Source organism: Marmota flaviventris, chromosome 2 (genome assembly GCF_047511675.1).
Source record: "Marmota flaviventris isolate mMarFla1 chromosome 2, mMarFla1.hap1, whole genome shotgun sequence".
Lineage (NCBI taxonomy): Eukaryota > Metazoa > Chordata > Mammalia > Rodentia > Sciuridae > Marmota > Marmota flaviventris.
Genome location: NC_092499.1, coordinates 101,172,952 through 101,192,430, shown reverse-complemented (window position 1 = coordinate 101,192,430; position 19,479 = coordinate 101,172,952). Strand labels below are relative to the sequence as shown.

At 37.5% G+C, this 19,479-nt stretch overlaps 1 pseudogene; it reads left to right on the top strand.

Annotated features, from left to right (window-relative positions):
- The first annotated feature begins 9,699 nt into the window (after window positions 1-9,699).
- Window positions 9,700-10,943, top strand: LOC114082730 (interferon-stimulated 20 kDa exonuclease-like 2 pseudogene; annotated as a pseudogene).
- The last annotated feature ends 8,536 nt before the right edge of the window (window positions 10,944-19,479 follow it).

Sequence of the window (19,479 nt, the reverse complement as noted above, 5' to 3'; positions counted from 1 at the left end):
ATATGAAAACACATCAGCCTGAGAGGATAAGCACAAAGGCCCTAGGAAGAAAGAGCATGCTATATTTAAGGAAGAAAGAAAGAAAAACAAGCTTTCAGCACCATTATTAGAAAGGAAATGTGCTCAGAGTGGTATAAAGTCTTGCAGGCCAGGGCAAGGAATTGGATTTTCTTCTAATGGACCTGTGAAGCCACTGGAAAGTTTTAAGAAACAGTGATAAAAGGTGAGATAGGCTTCATAGTAGCATTATTCATATTAGGCAAAAAAATGAAAACTACAGTGTCTATCAGTGGATAAATGTATAAAGACAATGTGGTACACACAAATGTGCATGTGCATAACACACACACAGACATACACACACACCCACAGAAGAATATGATTTTAATTTTATCAAAATAAAAAAGGAAATTTTGCCATTTGAAAAAATATGGATAAACCCGGAAGACATTTTTTAAGTGAAATAGATAAGACACAGAAAGATAAATGCACAGTCTTACTTATTTAAAGAATCTTTAAAAAGCTAAACTCTTAGAAGCAGAGAGTTGAACAAGCAGTTACCAGGGGTGATGGTATGGGGATGGAGAGATGTTGATAAAACAATACAAACCTTCAGTTATAAGATAAATAAGTTATATAAAGTAAAACAAGGCAACTAAAGTTAACAATACCATTTTGTTTATTGGAAATTTGCTTATGAGAATACTGTTTTCACCATTAGAAGGTAACTATATAAAGTAATAGATGTGCTAATTAGCTTCACTGTGGCAATCCTTTGACAATGTATACATATATTAAATTATCATGTTATAACCATAAATATATACATTTTTATTCTTCAATTGTACACTAGCAAAGTTGGAAAAAACCTCTATTAGCTTTAAAATGTAGCAATCAATAGTGTGCTCCCTCAGGGAACAGATGGCTCTTGACTCTTTCCCTGTGTTTAGTAGGGAATCAGAAGAGGCCAAGGTGAATTCCCTCTTTAGGCTAACGGTTAGGGAAATTTTGATTATATATACATGTATATATATTATCATATTTATATATGGCTATTAGAGCAAAAAGAATGTGTGTGAATGTTGCTAAGACACAGAGAGAGAGAGAGAGAGAGAGAGAGAGAGTGAGTATGTGTGTGTGTGTGTGTGTGTGTGTGTGTGTGTTTATGGAGGAGAATTTAAATATACTTTCAAAATTTCTTAGGTTAAAAATAAGAAAAAAAACCTTCATGCCTATAATCCCAGTAACTCCAGAAGTTGGGGCAAGAGGACCCCAAGTTCAAGACCAACCTCAGTAAATTAGCAAGAACCTGTCTGAAAGTAAAAGATAAAAAAGGTTAGGAAAGTGGCTCAGTGGTTATGCACCACTGGGTTCAATCCCCAGTACCAAAAAACTGTACTCAGTAATTTTACAATAGCATCCTTCATTTAAAATAATTTTATTAACACCATATTTAAAACACAAGCATGACTAGTTGGAAAATAAGTGCCTAGTCCTAACTTTAGCAATAGAAGAAGGAGGAGGGCTGGGGAGAAGGAAGAGGTGATGATGATGTTGAGATGGTGAGGGCGATGTGATCATCATCTTAGTTTTAAAGGAGAATTGGCTACATTTGCAGGACAGTATACTCCATCAGGAGGGAGTGGTATTGAAGGTCTTATATTGAACTGACCAGCATAAGTCTCACAGCTGAAAGAGTTAACTCAGCAAGAGAACATTTGTTTTATCATTAGACTCAATGCTCAGCCAGGTTTTTAATATACCTAACTACTAATTACAATGGTCTAATAAAAAAATAAATAGAAATAGAAGGACTTAAGATACTTACTGAGAACTATGGTGATGAAGACCTGGGATATTTTTTCAAAGTATATTAATCCCATATTTATAATGCAGCACAACTCACAATAGCTAAATTGTAGAACCAACCTAGATGCCCTTCAATAGATGAATTCATAAAGAAACTGTGGTATATCTACACAATGGAATATTACTCAGCATTAAGAGAGAATAAAATCATGGCATTTGCAGGTAAATGGATGGAGTTGGAGAATATCATGCTAAATGAAGTAAGCCAATCCCCAAAATCCAAAGGCTGAATGAGTTCTCTGATAAGTGGATACTGATCCATAATGGAGATGGGGGGAGCATGGGAAGAATGCAGGAACTTTGAATAGGGCAAAGGGGAAGGAGGGGAAAGGAGGGGGCACAGAGGTAGAAAAAATGGTGGAATGAGATGGACATCATTACCCTAGGTACATGTATGAAGACATGAATAGTGTGACTCTACTTTGTGTACATCCAGAGAAATGAAAAATTGTGCTCCATTTGTATACTATGAATCAAAATGCATTCTGCTGTCATCTATAACAAATTAGAACAAATAAATATATTACTTAATATAAAAATTATAATAACCTCTTGGAATTTTTAATAGGGATTAGAGAGAAAAATGAAGGCTGGATGGGAATTCTCAGGGAAAAAAAACAAATTTGGAAAGTGTAACAACATAAAGTCAAATGAATTTTTTTATTTTAGGTATATCAGAACCTTTAGTATGCTGATGTGCCGTGTAAAATTCCAAGAAAGGAATCCAAGTATAAAGCCAATTAATGGATAGCTTCCGATCATGACAATTCAGGAAAAATGGCAAAAAAACAGTATTATGTAAGGGACAAGCCTGAGTAGGTGATACTATAAAAGCGTGATGACCTTGTGAGCAGATTCACTTGAATCATAATAGGTTGCTATTTAAATGTCTGTATAAATTTACCATTGCTATCTAAGGAATTTAAATAGTCCCCAAAAGCATCAAGTAGTGTAATGAAACACTACTGAGTGGGCAGTCAGGAGACCAGATCTCAATCCCTAACTGTACCATTCCCTTGTTCTAGTCCTCAGAAGCCCTTAGTAATCAATGACTAGTCAGTCAGTCAATGAACATCAATTATTTTTTCAATGTGAGTCAGGGATATAGTAATAGACAAGAAAGACCAAGTCCTTAACCTCATGGAACTCACATTCTGTGGAAGACAGAGAGTTATCAAATGAACAAATATTCAATTTCATCTGATGATGGGCACCAGGAAGAAAATAAAGTTGGATGAGGCGTTATTAAAAGGAGGAAAATAGAACACAGTTGCCATCTCTGAAAGTTGAGGAGGCTGAACATTTTTAATTTTTAAGTAATTACTTGTAACAGAATACCCCAACATCTTATACAGTAAACCTATACGAGTTTATTTTTCTCATTTGACAAGAAGTTAGAAGGTATGTAATGTAGGACTGGTAGGTGGTTTCATGATGCCATCAGATGTCATCAGTACCTTTGATGCTTCTACTGGTCATTCTTGAATAAACTAAACTGAACCAGAAGTGCAGAGAAGCACTCAAAGTGATAACATTATAATGAAAGACTACAGCATAATCCATCATTAGATCTAGCCTTACTGTCGCTGTTTTGTGTCTGGCACATATGAGATAAAAGAGTGTATTTTCACATTTGTCACAAGTAAATTAAAAATAAAACATCAAATGAAACAATGATAGTTACATGCTTTTCAACCCAAAAACATATTTATAAAATTTTAAATATAGTAACAGAGATGACTGAGAAGTTTTGTTCTAGGGGCTTCATAAAAGTATATTATGTTGGCAACTGAAGTCAAATTGATAATGGTCACTTTGTGTCATATTTGACACCATCATGTTCAAGGCCATGTACTTCTTTTATCTACTAATTATAATTTTAGTTTACTTGAGGTGCATTCTTAAGAAAAGTCAAATAAAATACTTTCAGAGTTCTGAAGAAACTCAGAGAAATGAGAAAGTTAAAGAAAAATTCTGGACTAACATGTCTCAATCTCACCTACTGATTCAGAAACGCTTAAATTTTTGCATTTTTGGGGAGCCCTATTTTTGTTAAAGACATTAAGAAATGTATTAATGTTAGCCTTAATTCATGATTTTAAAGCTCATCAAAGAGCACTGATATCTCAGACTTGAATGATTTGATACCGACATTATACCACTGGTGGAAATATTAATAACATAATGAATTCAGAGATGGGTCAATCCTTCTCATCTGTAACTCCTAAGAAACACAAAAAGCACTATTCATTCTTGAGCTATCAGTACACACTATAATCTCTCAGGCAGCTGGAGTATACAAAACTCATCTACAAGGGATTACATGCATTATCAGTTGGATTTACAGCTTACTTATGCTGTAATATATTTTAATTATGTTTATAAAAGCATTCTGAAATATGCTATAGAAATTATGTTTGTGTTTTGTCATTATATGGATAGTTAATGATCTTATGTAAGATTTAAGCCATATCAGACCATGGCTGAGTCTTTTACCACCCACTTTCCAAAACAAAAAGAACATTACATATTAACCCAATGATTTCATATATAAGGAATAATTCTAATAGCAGCAAAAGCTTTATTCATAAAATAATCACTAGATAATTTTACATCAGATTTAAATTTGGAATCACTATAATTATTAGTATAATATTGTATGCAGCAAAATGTGAGGCGGGAATACTTAAATAAGGTAGACCCTAAGTGTATTATCAGTGAACTGGTAATGAGTTCACAGGAATTAGTTTATATTAGTCTCTATTGCAGTAAATATCAGGAGTTTTCTACAATAAAATTTCTACCAAATAATAAAAAAATAATTTACAATCAAAATAAATAATGATTATTATAGAAATTAATATTTTCAGGACAAAATAAAACCCAACCAAAGTGACCTAAATGGGAGTTTATTTCTGTAATAGCAAGAGGATCTGAAAACCTTCAGATCTCAATGACTTTCTTCACTATTGTTTCAAACAGCTGCTCTTATTTCAACATTATGTCTCCATTGAAGGAATAGGAAGGGAAAGTGGTGGTACTTACAAGCCCAGGCCAGCTGGATGAACATTCCTCACTGCAAGGAAAGCTGGGACAGTGCATATTTGGATTTTGCATTCTCTTTAGTATCAGGAGAGGGAGAACAAGGTTGAGTTTGAATACTGAGTAAGTCAAACCTATAGTGTCAAATTATATGGGCGAATATTTGGTATATGCATTAAAATGATTATTATTAAATGATTAAAAATGAAACAAGGAAAGAAAAAGAACAAGGAAAACAAAAAAACATCATGCAATAACAGGGGGAAAATGCCAATAGCCTAATGTTAACTTTATATCTAATATTATGATAGCTAGTTAAAAACAAAAACAATAAATCCTATGCATAGGAGAAAAAAGAGGATATGCATTAAAATGTTAAAAAAGTTATGTTATTATAATGATTGGGGGTATAATTGCATCTTTAATTTACATTATTTCTTCACATTCTGATAGTGAAATTAATTATTTTAGATTTTTAAAAATGAGGTTAGGGCTTCAACATATGTATTTGAGTTGGAAATAGTTCGGTCCATAGCTAAGAGTGATAACCTATCAAGGCGGAGATATGCCTACTTAGATATACTTAGGAATTTCCAATGCCTTGTTTATTTCATATATGCCATTATATTTTCTGTTTCTGGAATCACTGTAGGAACTTGAAAGTAAAAGTCAAAAAATCTACTCCATTGCTTTTGAAATGAATGCCAGATTCAGGAGACAAAACCCACATAAATTCAACCAAACCTAAATAATTTATATCATTGAAACTTGTGGGAGTAAAGTCCTAAAATAGTTTCTTTAAACCAGAAATGGCATATTATCCCTTACTTCTAATTGAAGATGAGGAAACTATAATTACTTTCTCTTTATTTAATAAGCTGCCTGTGTGGTATTATTTTAGTGAACAAATATATTAATAAATCCTTTCATAGTTTACAAATAGCATCAGTCACTGTCACGTAATTCTATTTTTCCTATTATTCATCAAGTTCCTTAAGCATGAAATGGAGTTTCAAAATTTTAATCCTCATGATAAGGATTTAGATACTCTTTAAAACAATGTATGTTGGGGACCTCAGATCAAGTCAAGATGGCACCTGGCAGTTTGCCAGGAGGAGTGGTTTGTGAAGCAATACCACCCAAGCCATTAAGTTGGTGGAGATTCCTTATTGGCTGATTGCCGTAACTGGATGATGCTAATTGAGTCAAGCTGTGTGTAATCAGTTAGGTATATATACCTCTGCTGTTTTGCAATAAAGCGGCTCCTGCTACCTTGGGTGCCTGCTACCTTGAGTTCTCACTCAGTTCCCACTGAGTTTTCCCTACAATAAAGCAATTCCCGCTTCAACCTTCAAGTTGCTTATCACCTCCCGGTTATTTGCCCAGCCGGACTGCAGCAAATGTAGAACACTGAAAACTAAAAAGCATAATGACTTTGAAAAGAACAAAGAAAATTGTTATTTAGATGCCAGTTCCCTGTCTGGGAAGGGACTCCAACACTGCCAGGTAAAGGTAACAGAAAAGTGTTAGGAACCTATCAGAGCAGCGGACTAGTATTCCTAATTGCAGGAGGTTCCACAGTATTAATAGGCGTTAAATCCAGTTTGTGGGGGCTATTTAGTCTAAGAGGAACTGAATTGCTCCTAAAAAGGAACTTACTTTGATTGACCTCTAGCCCTCCAATATAAGTTACTACAACAACCACTGCTGGATACTATCATGCCTTAGGGGTAGAAGTCTTCAGCTGGTGCACACTTCAGTGGAGAGAAGAGAGCTCCCCTCAGTACCCTGCAGCTTTAGGAGCAGAGCCTGCTAGAGCCACAAACAAGCCTTGTCTCATGAGAATTAGGGAAAGTCCCTGTCAAAACCCATATCCCTCAGTTTATAATAGTACAAAGTCCTGGATTCACCTCTACCTGTCCATTGGGAGATGGGAAAAGACCTAAGTACTTTACATAACTTCAGAAACATGGCTACCAATTTCTGGCACCATCTTCATTCATCCAGCAGGATGTGGATAAGGTCTCATTCCTAAACCACTGCCTCAGGACTCCAGCTGCTGGTGCAAAAAGCCTTGGCATCACCCAAGTTTGTTCTTTGGCATCATAGGAAGGTCCTATACATGTCCTCTGAGTTCTGTACCACAGATTCCAATGCTACCAGCCTCATCACCACCAGAGCTTGCCCTGTAGTGACCTCTCCATCTATGTTCCACAGATCCAGGATTATAGACACCAAAACCATGAACCCTAGGACCACCTGTGCTTAACCCACAGGACCTGGGAGCAGGTCTCCTCCACAGACCATGGACTTCATACCACAGTTGCTGAGCCAAAAAGGCCAGGGACCACGTGAAATTGTCTCTTGGAACCTAGAGAAGGTATCATCTGGGTCTCCCAGATCAGGTATATTCCTGGTGGCCAGGAAGCAGAAAAAGCAACGGGAAAGGGTCACAAGAAAGATAAACACTTCCAGTGCACATCCCCAGTGACCCACCCCTTGCAGCCTTGTCCCACCTGTCTTCAGTTACCACCTGGTTAGTTCATTTAAACTACAATGGAATGATTAGGTTATATTTTTCAGACTCCAAAAATTTGACCTCCAAACATTCTTGCATTAACACAGGGGGATACTTCATATCCAGTCCATAACACTCTACCCTGACCTCCAAATACTAAGTCCATCTCACAATGTAAAGTGCATTTAGATCATCTTCAAGAATCTCCATAGTCTTAACAGGTCCAGCACTGCACAAAAGTCCAAGTCTAAAGTCTTCTCTAAGATTCAAGGCAAATACTTGGCTGTGATATCTCCAATATATACTGGATATATATATACCCAATATATAGTGGCACACAGCAAACACTCCTATTCCAAAAGAGGGGAATAGGGGAAGACAAAGAAAGGATGGAACCAAAACAAAACCAAAACCCATTCTGGCAAACAGGTCTTGTAACTCAGTGTATGGCATCTATGACACATGATGGCAAGATGTACTCTCTAATGGGTTTGGCAAGTCTCACACCTTTGACCTTGCTGGTTAGAGCCCCCATAATCTCTCTCAGCCTGACTCTTCATAGTCAGCAATTTTCTCCAGCATACAGTACACATAACTGGCATATCTTAATTCCTGGAGTCTCCACTCCAGTTTCAGTTCCTTCCCACAGCATCATGTATTGCCCTCTCAGGTACAGCCTGCAGAGATTCTGACCCTGCTACACTTTGCCTGGCCTCCCATACCTTCCTTTTAAGTCTTGGTAAAAGCCTCCATAAATAACCCTCTAACTTCAGCATTCACCATTCCTACAGAACCTGCATTATGTTGGATAATGCCAAGGTCTGCTGCCAGCTCATGCAGAAGCTGGGCCTTCTTGGATCATGGCTGTAGCAGCCTCTGAGTACCTAGATGGCTGAGTATGCTGAAACAACTTCCTAAGCACAGTCTTATCAGTGGAATTTTTATCTTTACAACCTTGAGCCTGCTATGCTTGTGATCTTGCCAAAGAATGAGATGACCATAAAGCATTTTTCCTACTATCTCTGTATAAACCACTTTTCATAATTTTAGTGACTATAATTTCTTTAACAATCATACCTTCCTTGTCCCAAGTTTACAGACATTTTTTCTGACCCAACTGCAAGTTTTTAAAATCGTTATTCTCTTCTTCTGCTCCTCATTATCACAGTAAACCTGGCTAAAAGCTGATAGCAGTATCCACGCCACCACATAAATGCTGAGCTACCTTGAAATTTCCTCTTCCAGATAAGTTAGTGTATCACCTTTAAAGTCCCATGTCCTCAGAAGATGTAGACAAGTTCTTTGTCAGAATATATCACAAATGGCATCTATTCCAAGTCCTGATCAAACTCCTGTTCTCTCTCTGAAACCTTGTGATCAATCTTTATTTTCTTCATCCTTATTGGCATTCTGGTCTTCTGGGCTCCCACTAGAATTGTCCTTTAAGATCAGTTTACTGTTCCTAGTGGGGCCCATCTTGGAGATATGCATGTGGCATGTGGGGACAGTCCTTACCTGGAGTAGGTCAAAATGTGCTTGCTGAGGTAGGCTGTCTTGATTGTTAATTCCCTGCTACCCAGCACCTCTGGCATGTGGTATCAAAGGTCTTGACTGGGAGGATTTTAGTGAGATACATGTAGAGATTACCTCCCAACCAAGTGGATCTAAGGGAGAGGAGTGCTTGGATTTGTGTCTCTATTCATGAGTCCATGACTCAGTTGTCACCTGTGCCATACTCCTCACTGCTTTTGAGCATATTAGACATTCTCTTTCTAGTCAGTTTACAAAGCTCACCTGTTCTAGCTTCTTGGATGTTGGGCTTCAAACTTGACAGGCTCTTTGGGTCCTTCTTTTTCTTTGATGCTGTAGATGGAACCTAGGGCCTTCATCATGCTAAGCACTGCCCTCTACCACTAAGCCTAGCCCTTTCATTTTACAAATGAGACTGAGACCTAAAGAGGTGAAAGACATTACTAATATCACGCAGGTGGTGAATTGTGGGGCTTCCTGGTTCATACCAGTACTCTTTCCATCATTTAATGGTAAAGTTTTATTTCCCCTCTGAGAAGCTGTTTTGATGTCTTCCCTCTCTTAAATCCCACAGAGATTGGTCTTATCTCATTTTTTCCCCTAGGCCAATGGGTACAGTTACCACTTTCTTCCCCAGGATTCCTGACGACCTTTACATGTTGGACAATGTGTTTCATCATCATCCTCTTCCTATCCATGAGCCTCTCTTCCCTACTGCTCTCCCATCATCCACTGTCCTCATGTCTACCATACTCCTGAATCTGGATTTTGGGGAGTCTCCACCCAAAAAGGCTTTAGAAGGAAATATCAAGCATCAAAAAATTTTTGTTAAAAAGTGGTGGCTCTTGAAACAGAGGAACATTCTCAATAAAAAGAAATAGACCTCTAGCAAGGTGCCTAAGTTGCACTCAGAACATGCAAAAAAAAGGGGGGGGGGAATGTGAGAGTGGACGGCACTCGGAAGATCCCTTCCCTTTCAAAAAAGAAGACAGCTGTACCCAGGAATGCACCAGGGTTGTCCCTAGACAAGAAAGCTGCAGAGTCTCGACTGACCCCTGCCCCTTCAAAGAAGGCTAATTCTGCTGCAGCTCAAGTAGATTTGCTGGGGGAGTACTAGAGTCCCCTTCCAAAGATTAAGAGCCACCCAACTTGCTCCCAGAAGAATACTCCTTAGAACAATGCTACATAGAATTCCACTAGAGCTCTCTCAGAGGATAAGTGTTCTGGAGCATCCCAGAATTTGCCAGGGAAGATGATGGCAATTGACTCTGAAATGACAGGGACAGGACCCAAAGGGCATGTTAGTTCCTTGCCTCGATGTAGTACAATGGAGATGTGCTTTATGACAAGTACATCCTTCCCCCTGCCACATTGTGGACTACCAGACCAAATGGAGCAGTATCTGTAAGAAGTACATGGTGAATGTTACACTGTTCAGGATTGCTTGGAGCCAGATCTTGAAGATAATCTTGGGGAAGATAATGGTGGGGCATGCCGTCCACAAAGACTTAAAAGCCCTGTAGTACTTTCACACCAAATTCCTCACCTGGGACACTTCCCAAATGCCCACCCCAACCAAAAGGCCAGCTACCTGGAGAATGCCACCATGTCTCTGAAGCACCTCACCAAGCAGCTGCTACACCAGGACATACAGATCAGGGAAAGCAGACATTCCCCTGTGGAAGATGCCCAGGCCACCATGGAGCTGTACAAGTTGGTTGAAGTTGAGTGGGAGCAATATCTGGCCCAGAATACCCTGAAAAACAAGCAGCTGTGGGGAGACAGAGGAAGCACCCAGGAGAAACAGGCAGTTGACCAAAGGATGGCTCTACCAGCTTCAAACCTGTGGAAACTAGACTTACTGGGGAGACAGACTCTATGCCAGACCCAATATCCATTGAAATTTCACCTCAGTTCTTGTGTCCTGTATCTGGTTAAGTGTCACATGAAAGGGGGAAGCCTTCATGTCAGAATACAGGCCTAGATCCCTTATCTTAAATTGTGCTAGCCACGGATCCCAGGGTGCTTTGTGCCAGACAAATGTTTTTGATTTCCAGGGCAGAGCATACTGGGAAATGTAGTTTCCCACATTGCCTTACCAGTAAGGTGGTCATACATCTCTTGTTTTTTGGAGACAGGTGTGTGGAGTTGTTACCCAGGTTGGCCTCAACCTCATTCACTTAAGCAATTCTCCTACTTGAGCTTTCTGAGTAACTGGGACTCAGCATTTTTTAATTCTCAAGTAAATAACAGCATCCTTTCACTTTCAAAAGTGTCTTGATTGGATACTGAATTGTATGGTCATGTTACTTATCCCATAGTCTGCTTTTGGCTCAGAATCTGCATACAGCCTGCCAGTATACAACCTGCCAACTTCAGAGGAGCCACTATTATTGAAGTTTTATTCTTAAGATTATAAGGCAGTGAGGTAAGAGTGTAGCTTAGAAATCAACTTTTCTGATTTAGAAAAGCAGTTTCTTGCCTAGAATAATAGAGGCTTTATTTAATTTAGGTTCTACTTGGGAGGTTTAAAATGAATTTACATGGTTTTATTTATTTTGATTGGGGAGATTTTTTGTTTGTTTTTAATTTTTTACCTTGCTAAAACAAGCCTCTAAAACTTAAATGATTTCTTTGATTAATTTTTATAATGGAAAAAAAAAGATCAGTTTACAACCTTCTAAAACTTCTCCAGCTTGCACCTCCAAACATTTCCAAACCAATTTCAAAGGATTTTGAAATACATAGTCATATTAGTCACAGAAATAACCTCACTTCTTGATACTAGTTCCTGTGTTAATCAGACTTTTTAAAAAATATTTTTAAGTTGTCAATGGATTTTTTATTTTATTTATACATGGTGCTGAGGATCAAACCCAGCGTCTCACACATGCCAGGCAAGTGCTCTACCACTGAGCCACAACTTCAGCCCCCTGTGTTAGACTTTTGTCACTGTAAACAAAATACCTTTCAAGGAAAACTTAGAGGAGAGAAAGTTTATTTTGGTGCATGGTTTCAGAGGCTAAGTTCATTATGAAGAAGAAGGGCCACAGGAAGATGAACCCTTCCAGGGCACACCCCTAGTGAATCACTCCCTTCAACCACACCTGTTTATGGTTACCACTCAGTTATCTATTCAATCTAGGATTAATGGATGAGTTTACAGTTCTCACAGTCCAACCTTTTCACCTCCAAACATCCCTGCATTAACATAGGAGCTTTTGAAGGACACCTTGTATCCAAATCACAACAATCCCCAATGCAGCAAGGTTCAGAGGTGAGCTTTCAGGCTATGATTGGATCATGAGGGCATGATGTTCAGAAGATGAAACCATCTGATAGAGTAGTCCACTGATGGTTGAATGAATAACTGCAGGATGGGTCCTAGTTAAAAATATATCACTGGGGGGTGTTCCCTGGAAGGGTTTATCTTCTCCCCAGTATCGCGACCCCTCGCCAGCAAGGGAAAACACGACACAGGATTCTTCTTTCAGCAGTTTATTCAGGCCTTGATTCAAGTATCATCTTCTAGCGACCCCCCGCCGAGCGCCCAAGCATAGCCTAATAAAGCCTCCCGCATACCAATCTTAAGCCGCCACATGGATCTTTCTCATAGGGCGGTCAGGGATTGCGCGCCAACTCTCCATAAAAGGAGTTGTTTACCACAGGCCACAGTGGAAGCCGGCGCCATCTTCTAATGGCGGCCACGATCTATAACAATGGCTTACCACACCCCAGCCCCTTCTCTCTTTCTGTCCACTTCCTAGCTGCCATAACACAAGCAAATTTTCTTTGCCATGCCTTTCACCATGACATTCTGCCTCACCTCAGGGCCAGATCAATGGAGTTGTTTACCATGGACTGAGACATTTGAATCCACAAACCAAAATAAATCTTTATGCATCTCAATTGTTATTGTCAGATAAGTTGGCCACAATGATAAAAAGCTAAGTAATGTACAACTTCATTAGAGATCTTATTGACATTAAATAAATGGGAGAATATATTATGAACAAACATATACCAATAGATTTGAGAACTGAAAAGTTATTGACAAAGAAAATCTATAAAAGCTTATCAAGAATAAAATAAAATTTGAATAATTTATAGTCTATAGAATGTGTAAATATCTTACCACCAAGAAATTCAAGAAGGTCCGCATAGCTTTGAGATCCAAGTAAACATTTAAGAAATAAATTGTGTCATCTTAAACATCTCTTCAAGAAATTTGTTTTAAAAGAGTGAATACTCTAAAAATACTTTTCTTTTTCTCAGCATAGTTTTGATATAAAATCTTGACACAGGCATAATAATAACAAAGTGTGTATACACACATGCACACACACACACACATACACACACATAAACTTTAAAAAAAATCATAGAATAACTTAATAAGCTGGCCAAAACAAAAAAACAAAAAACAAAAAACAACAACAACCACAAAACTGTTTCTTAAGAAACAAAGAACTGAGGAGGTCCCCATCCAACCCGCCACCAGCAGACACCCACAGGAGCCCAGCCTCCACCATGGACTACCCTTTCAACCATTCGACTACCGTGGGATCTCAGACCCAGACCAGGTCTGCCCTCACTGACTGGCATGGGACCCAGGTCCAGGATCCACACTCTAAGAAGGAAGACACATAGAAAAAACAAGGGAGGAAAATGCCGCAAACAAACCAGGACACTATAATAACAGAACCCATGGACAGCGAACTTGATGAAATTTCAGAGAAAGAGTTCAGAAGGTTCATAATTAAAATGATCTGTGAAATAAAGAATGAACTAAATGAGCAAATACATTGCCAGGCAAAAATTGATCATTCCAACAAGGATAAGAGAGCAAATACAGGTAGCAAAAGATAACGTCGAAACAAATAGAGACTCTGAAAAAAAAAAACAGTAAAAATTCCTTAAAATGAGGGATACAATAAACCAAGTAAAAATCTCAATAGAAAGCATAACCAACAGAATAGATCACTTGGAAGAAAGAACGTCACATAATGAAGACAAAATATACAATCTGGAAAATAAAGTTGATCACACAGTAAAGATAGTAAGAAACCATGAACAGAACATCCAAGACTTATGGGACAGCATCAGAAGACCAAATCCAAGAGTTATGGAATAGAGGAAGGCACAGAGTTTCAAACCAAAGGAATGTACGATCTCTTCAATGAAATAATGTCAGAAAATTTCCCAAGCATGAAGAACAAATTGGAAAACCAAATACAAGAGGTTTATAGGACACTAAATGTACAAAATTACAGCAGATGTACACCAAGGCACATTATAATGAAAATGCCTAGGATACAGAATAAGGATAGAATCTTAAAAGCTGCAAGAGAGAGAAATCAGATCACATATAGGGGGAGACAAATTTGTGTATCAGCAGATTTTTCAACCCAGACCCTCAAAATCAGGAGATCATGGAGCAACATATACCAAGCTCTGAAAGAAAATGGATGACAATCAAAAATATTATATCCAGCAAAGTTAAGCTTTAGATTTGATGATGAAATAAAAACCTTCCATGATAAACAAAAGTTAAAAGAATTTACAACTAGAAAGGCTGCACTAGAGAACATCTCAACAACATATGCCACAAAGAGAAAATGAAAAACAACAATGAAAATCAGTAAAGGGAGGTATTATGCTAAAGGAAAATCTAATCAGAGGAGAAACCAAGTCATGTTAAATACCAAAAATAAACAAAAATGGCTGGGAATACAAATCATGTCTCAATAATAACCATGAATGTTAATGGCCAAAACTCACCAATCAAAAGACACAGACTAGCAGATTGGATATTAAAAAAAAAAAAAAAAAAAAGGACCCAACAATATGCTGCCTCTAAGAGACTCATCTCATAGGAAAAGATATCCACAGACTGAAGGTGAATGGTTGGGAAATACCACCACTCACATGGACTATGGAAGCAAGCAGGGGTTTCCATCCTCATATCAAATAAAGTAGAATTCTAGCTAAAGCCAATCAAATGGGATAAAGAAGGATACTACATACTTCTCAAGGGAACCATACACCAACAAGACTTAACAATTATAAATATATATGCCCCAAACAATGGGGCATCTATGTTCATCAAACAAACTCTTCTTGAGTTCAAGAGTCAAATAGACCACAACACAATAATTTTGGGTGACTTTAACACACCTCTTTCATTACTAGATAGATCTTCCAAACAAAAGCTGAACAAAGAAACTATACAATTCAATAATACAATCAATAACAGATTTAACTGTCATATATAGAATATTTCTTCCTTCAATAAGCAAATACACTTTCTTCTCAGCACATGGATCTGTCTCTGAAATAGACCATATATTATGCCACAAAGCAATTCTTAGCAAATATTAAAAAATACCAAAAACCTAATCAATAAATAGGCAAATTAAGCAGACATTCCTGAAAAGAATAAATACAAATGGTCAAAATATGTGGGAAATGTTCCAGAGCATTAGTGGTCTGGGATATGCAAATCAAAACTACACTGAGATTTCATCTCACTCTGCTTATTATGGCAACTATCAAGAATATAAACAATAATAAATACTGGTGATGATATGGAGAGAAAGGAATGATTACACATTGTTGGTGGGACTGCAAATTAGTACAACCACTATGGAAGTCATTCTGGATCTAGGAATGGCCAGATGTGGTAGCACCCACCTGTAATCCTAAAGGCTTAGGAAACTCAGGCAGGAGGATCTCAAGTTCAAAGCCAGTCTCAGCAACTTAGTGAGACCCTAAGCAATTTAGTGACAGCCTACATCAAAATAAAACAAAACAAAACAAAAAAGAGGGCTGGAGGTGTGACTCAATTGTTAAGTGCCCCTGGGTTCAATCTCTTGTACCAAAAAAAAAAAAAAAAAAAAAATACTAGGAATGTAACCACCATATGATGTAGATATGCCATCCCTTGATATTTATCCAAAAGAACTGAAATCAGCAATCAGCACAATATACTGATACATGCATACCAACGTTTATAGCAGCACAATTCACAATAGTCAAGTTACGGAACCAGCCTAGATGTCTGCCAACAGATGAATGGATAGAGAAAATGTGGTGTATATACACAATGGATTTCTGCTCAGTCATACAGAGGTAAATGGATGAAACTAGAGACCATCATGCTTAGTGAAAAGCAAGACTCAGAAAATCAAGGGTCAAATGTTTACCTCTCACATGTGGAAGATAGAAAAAAGAATAAAAGAGAACTCACAAAAATAGAAGAGAAATCAGTAGAGATAGAGCATCAAGGGGAAGAAGAGGATGGGAAGGAATGAAAAAGAACCGAGGGATAAAATTGACCAAATTATCTATAATTCACTAGTGAAATATGTGTGTGTTTTTTTATTTATTTAGATGAAAAGAGGGAAGACCAGAGAGTATAGAAAAGGGAAAGGGGGGAAGCAAAAGTGAAATACTAGGGAACAAAATGGAACAATTTATGTCCTGCACATATATGAATATGTTACAATGAACCCCACTGTTATCTATAACATATATAATGCACAAATAGATACATTAAAAAAACAAAGAAGTGACACTACAGAGAAAATACTGGTAAACTGAAAAACTGGTAAATTGAACTATATAAAATAAGTACTTCTCTTCATCAAAAATAAAAATATCTTTAACAAATTGAAAAGGTGAGCAACAGAGCCAGGGAAGCAATTTGCAGGACATATAACTAGAAAATGGCTCATAGCCAGAATAATTAAATGCTCCCAGGTAATAAGAAAAATACAGACAATCCAATATCCAAAAAGAGGAAAGCACTTGAATGAGCAACTGCAAAGGTGATCAATATACTTCACAGGTATTATCATTATACATCCCCAAAGAGACTAAAGATAAAGCCTATTCACCATGCCCGTGATGTGCAAAATGATAAAACAGGGAATCTTTCCTATACAACTTTTGAGTACATACATTGATACAGCTGCTTTGAAGGACTGTGTATCATTTAGTTTATCCTGGAATTGTACATAATTATATGTGGCAACCCAGTAATTCTACACATCAGTATGTTTTTAACAAAAATGTTAAAATGCATGCATGTACCAAGACATATACACAAAAGTGTTCATTGGTGAATTATTCTTAGTAGTCAAGCATTGTAAAGAACCTAAATGTTAGTCAGCAGTGCAATGGAACACTTATTATTGCATATTTGGAGGAAAAAAAATGATAGCTACATGAAACAATTTAAATAATCTCAAAATCTTGGGTAAAATATCCTAGTCACAAAAGAATTGCAATTTTATGATTCAATTTACTTCAAGTCATAAGCAGGTAAACTCTATTTTGAGGTTTAGTGGCAGCTATTTCTTTTAGAAGAGCAGTAAGGGTTAGTGATGGGGAGAAGACACAAGAGGCCCTCTAGGTGTTAAAATATTTGATTTAATGACCAGCTCTTGCTTATAAGTGAGTTTCCTTTGTGGTATTCACTGAGCTGTGTGGTCAGGATTTTTTCCCCTTTTTTATGCCTGCTATGTTTCAAACAAGGCTAAAAAATAAAATGGCTTTTGCTATAGACTTAAAAAATTTGTAAAAATATATACAAATAGATTATTTTCTTAAATGGAAGTATTTAACTATGTAATCCATGGCATATATTTTTTTCTTAAGATTTATGTAAAATAGAAAAGATTTTATTTTCAAACATTTTTTATTTGGATATTGAGAAAAATATAAAGATTCTTTAAAAGAGGAGAAGAATCCAGCTTTTCCTTCTATAAAATTTCCCCTTTGGTGGGTTTGGGCCCCTGGAATGGAAACAGCAGCCATTACAGGCTTGCACACAGTCAGCACTAAACAAATAACCATGAACTGCTTATGGTTTAGGGAGATCTATAAAGAGTCTGGACAGCACTAGCCTTACTCAGGGATTTGGGGAAAAGTTTGGAGCAGACCCTCTGCCCAATTAGCCCTGAGGGTAGAGGAAGAATTACCGGTGACCAACAAATAAGGAGAGTGTAGGGAGAACAGCATGTTCGTGAAGAGCGAACAGAAAGGAGGCTTTGCACAAACTGAAAATAAATAAACTATTTTAGTAAATAAATAAATAAATAAACCAAAAAAAACCTGTCATTTATTATGCAATATTCCTATCCCACATCCTGAACACAGAGCAGGACAGAACAGCAAATACCCAAACCCTAAGAGCAGAAAGCTACAAGGAGCCATCCAGGAAAACCACATGAGAATCTTCTCTAGGTGTGTAGCCAGGGAGATTTTAACTTTCACCTTGGGAACTATCCAAGACTCTCCCAAGAAATAGATTGCTCAAGGCACATGATTTTTATCTTCGCTCTTCTGGGAAGATCTCTCGTGGTCGCTCTGGAGTAACCTGTTGGGAATTGGACAGCCCACCTTTGACCATGTTTGGAGAACATTCTATGGAAAGTCTTTGATGTCCCCCTGATATAAATAAAGCATACAAGGGCTCCATTTTGCCATTGTATAGAAGCTTGATCTGTATGATCAGCTTGCTCATCCCACCTCCACTTATTGAAATTATTTTCTGTGTCCTGTGGTCCTTTCTCTGTTCTATTTTTCCTAGCTTTTATTTCTCAGCCAGCCCATTACACCCAGTGGATCTCCATTTCCATTGCCTGTGCAGAAGTGGGCAAGAGAAAGCTGGGACTTTCTAGTATTATACAAGCTAAAAAAGGAAAACCTCATTTATCAATGCATACTAAAGGAACTTTGCAGAGCAGATAAGTAGAAACCATCATCCCCTAAGCATTCAACTGGCAATGATTTGTTACTTAAAACCTGAGCTTTAATAAGCAGTTCAAACAGGGATTGAAGGCATCATAGAAAGAGAATGGGCTTTGGACATCCCTGAGTGTTAATATTATATACACCACTTTGCACTATAAAATGATGAGGACATTGTTTAACATCTCTGAGCTTTAATTTCATTGACTGTAAACTGTAAGCAGGAGATGAAAATCTTTACATTTCAAAAGTTTTTCTATGAAGTAAATTAGTTTGATTTTATAAAGTGCTAAGCACAGTGCCTAACAGAAAATTTAAATGAATCAATTGTGGTGGCAACAGCTATAACAGCAAAGTAAAAGAAAACAGGGTATGAGTTAGAGGAGTCATTTTCCAGGTAGTCAGGAACCAAGCCCCCAAAGGAGTAAGTCCAATCCAAAACTTGTGCAAATTTGGAGATGGGAAAATTCTACTAGTCAATAAACCCAATGATCAGAATTGATGACAAAGCAGTAGTGTGCTCTAGATTTCAAGCCAGTTGGAATGGGAAGAAAAGGAATGGAATGGAATGGAATGGAATGGAAAGGAAGCAAGTCAAGAGTGAAGTAAAATGGATCCTGGAGAATCATTGAGCAAAGTGTTCTATGTAGGGCCCATCAGTCTGAATCACAACTGTGACACTAGCTAATCATATGACACTGACAAATCCTGCCATCTCTCTGCACTTCAGTTTTCCATTTGAAAAGTGACAGGATTGTGTAGTT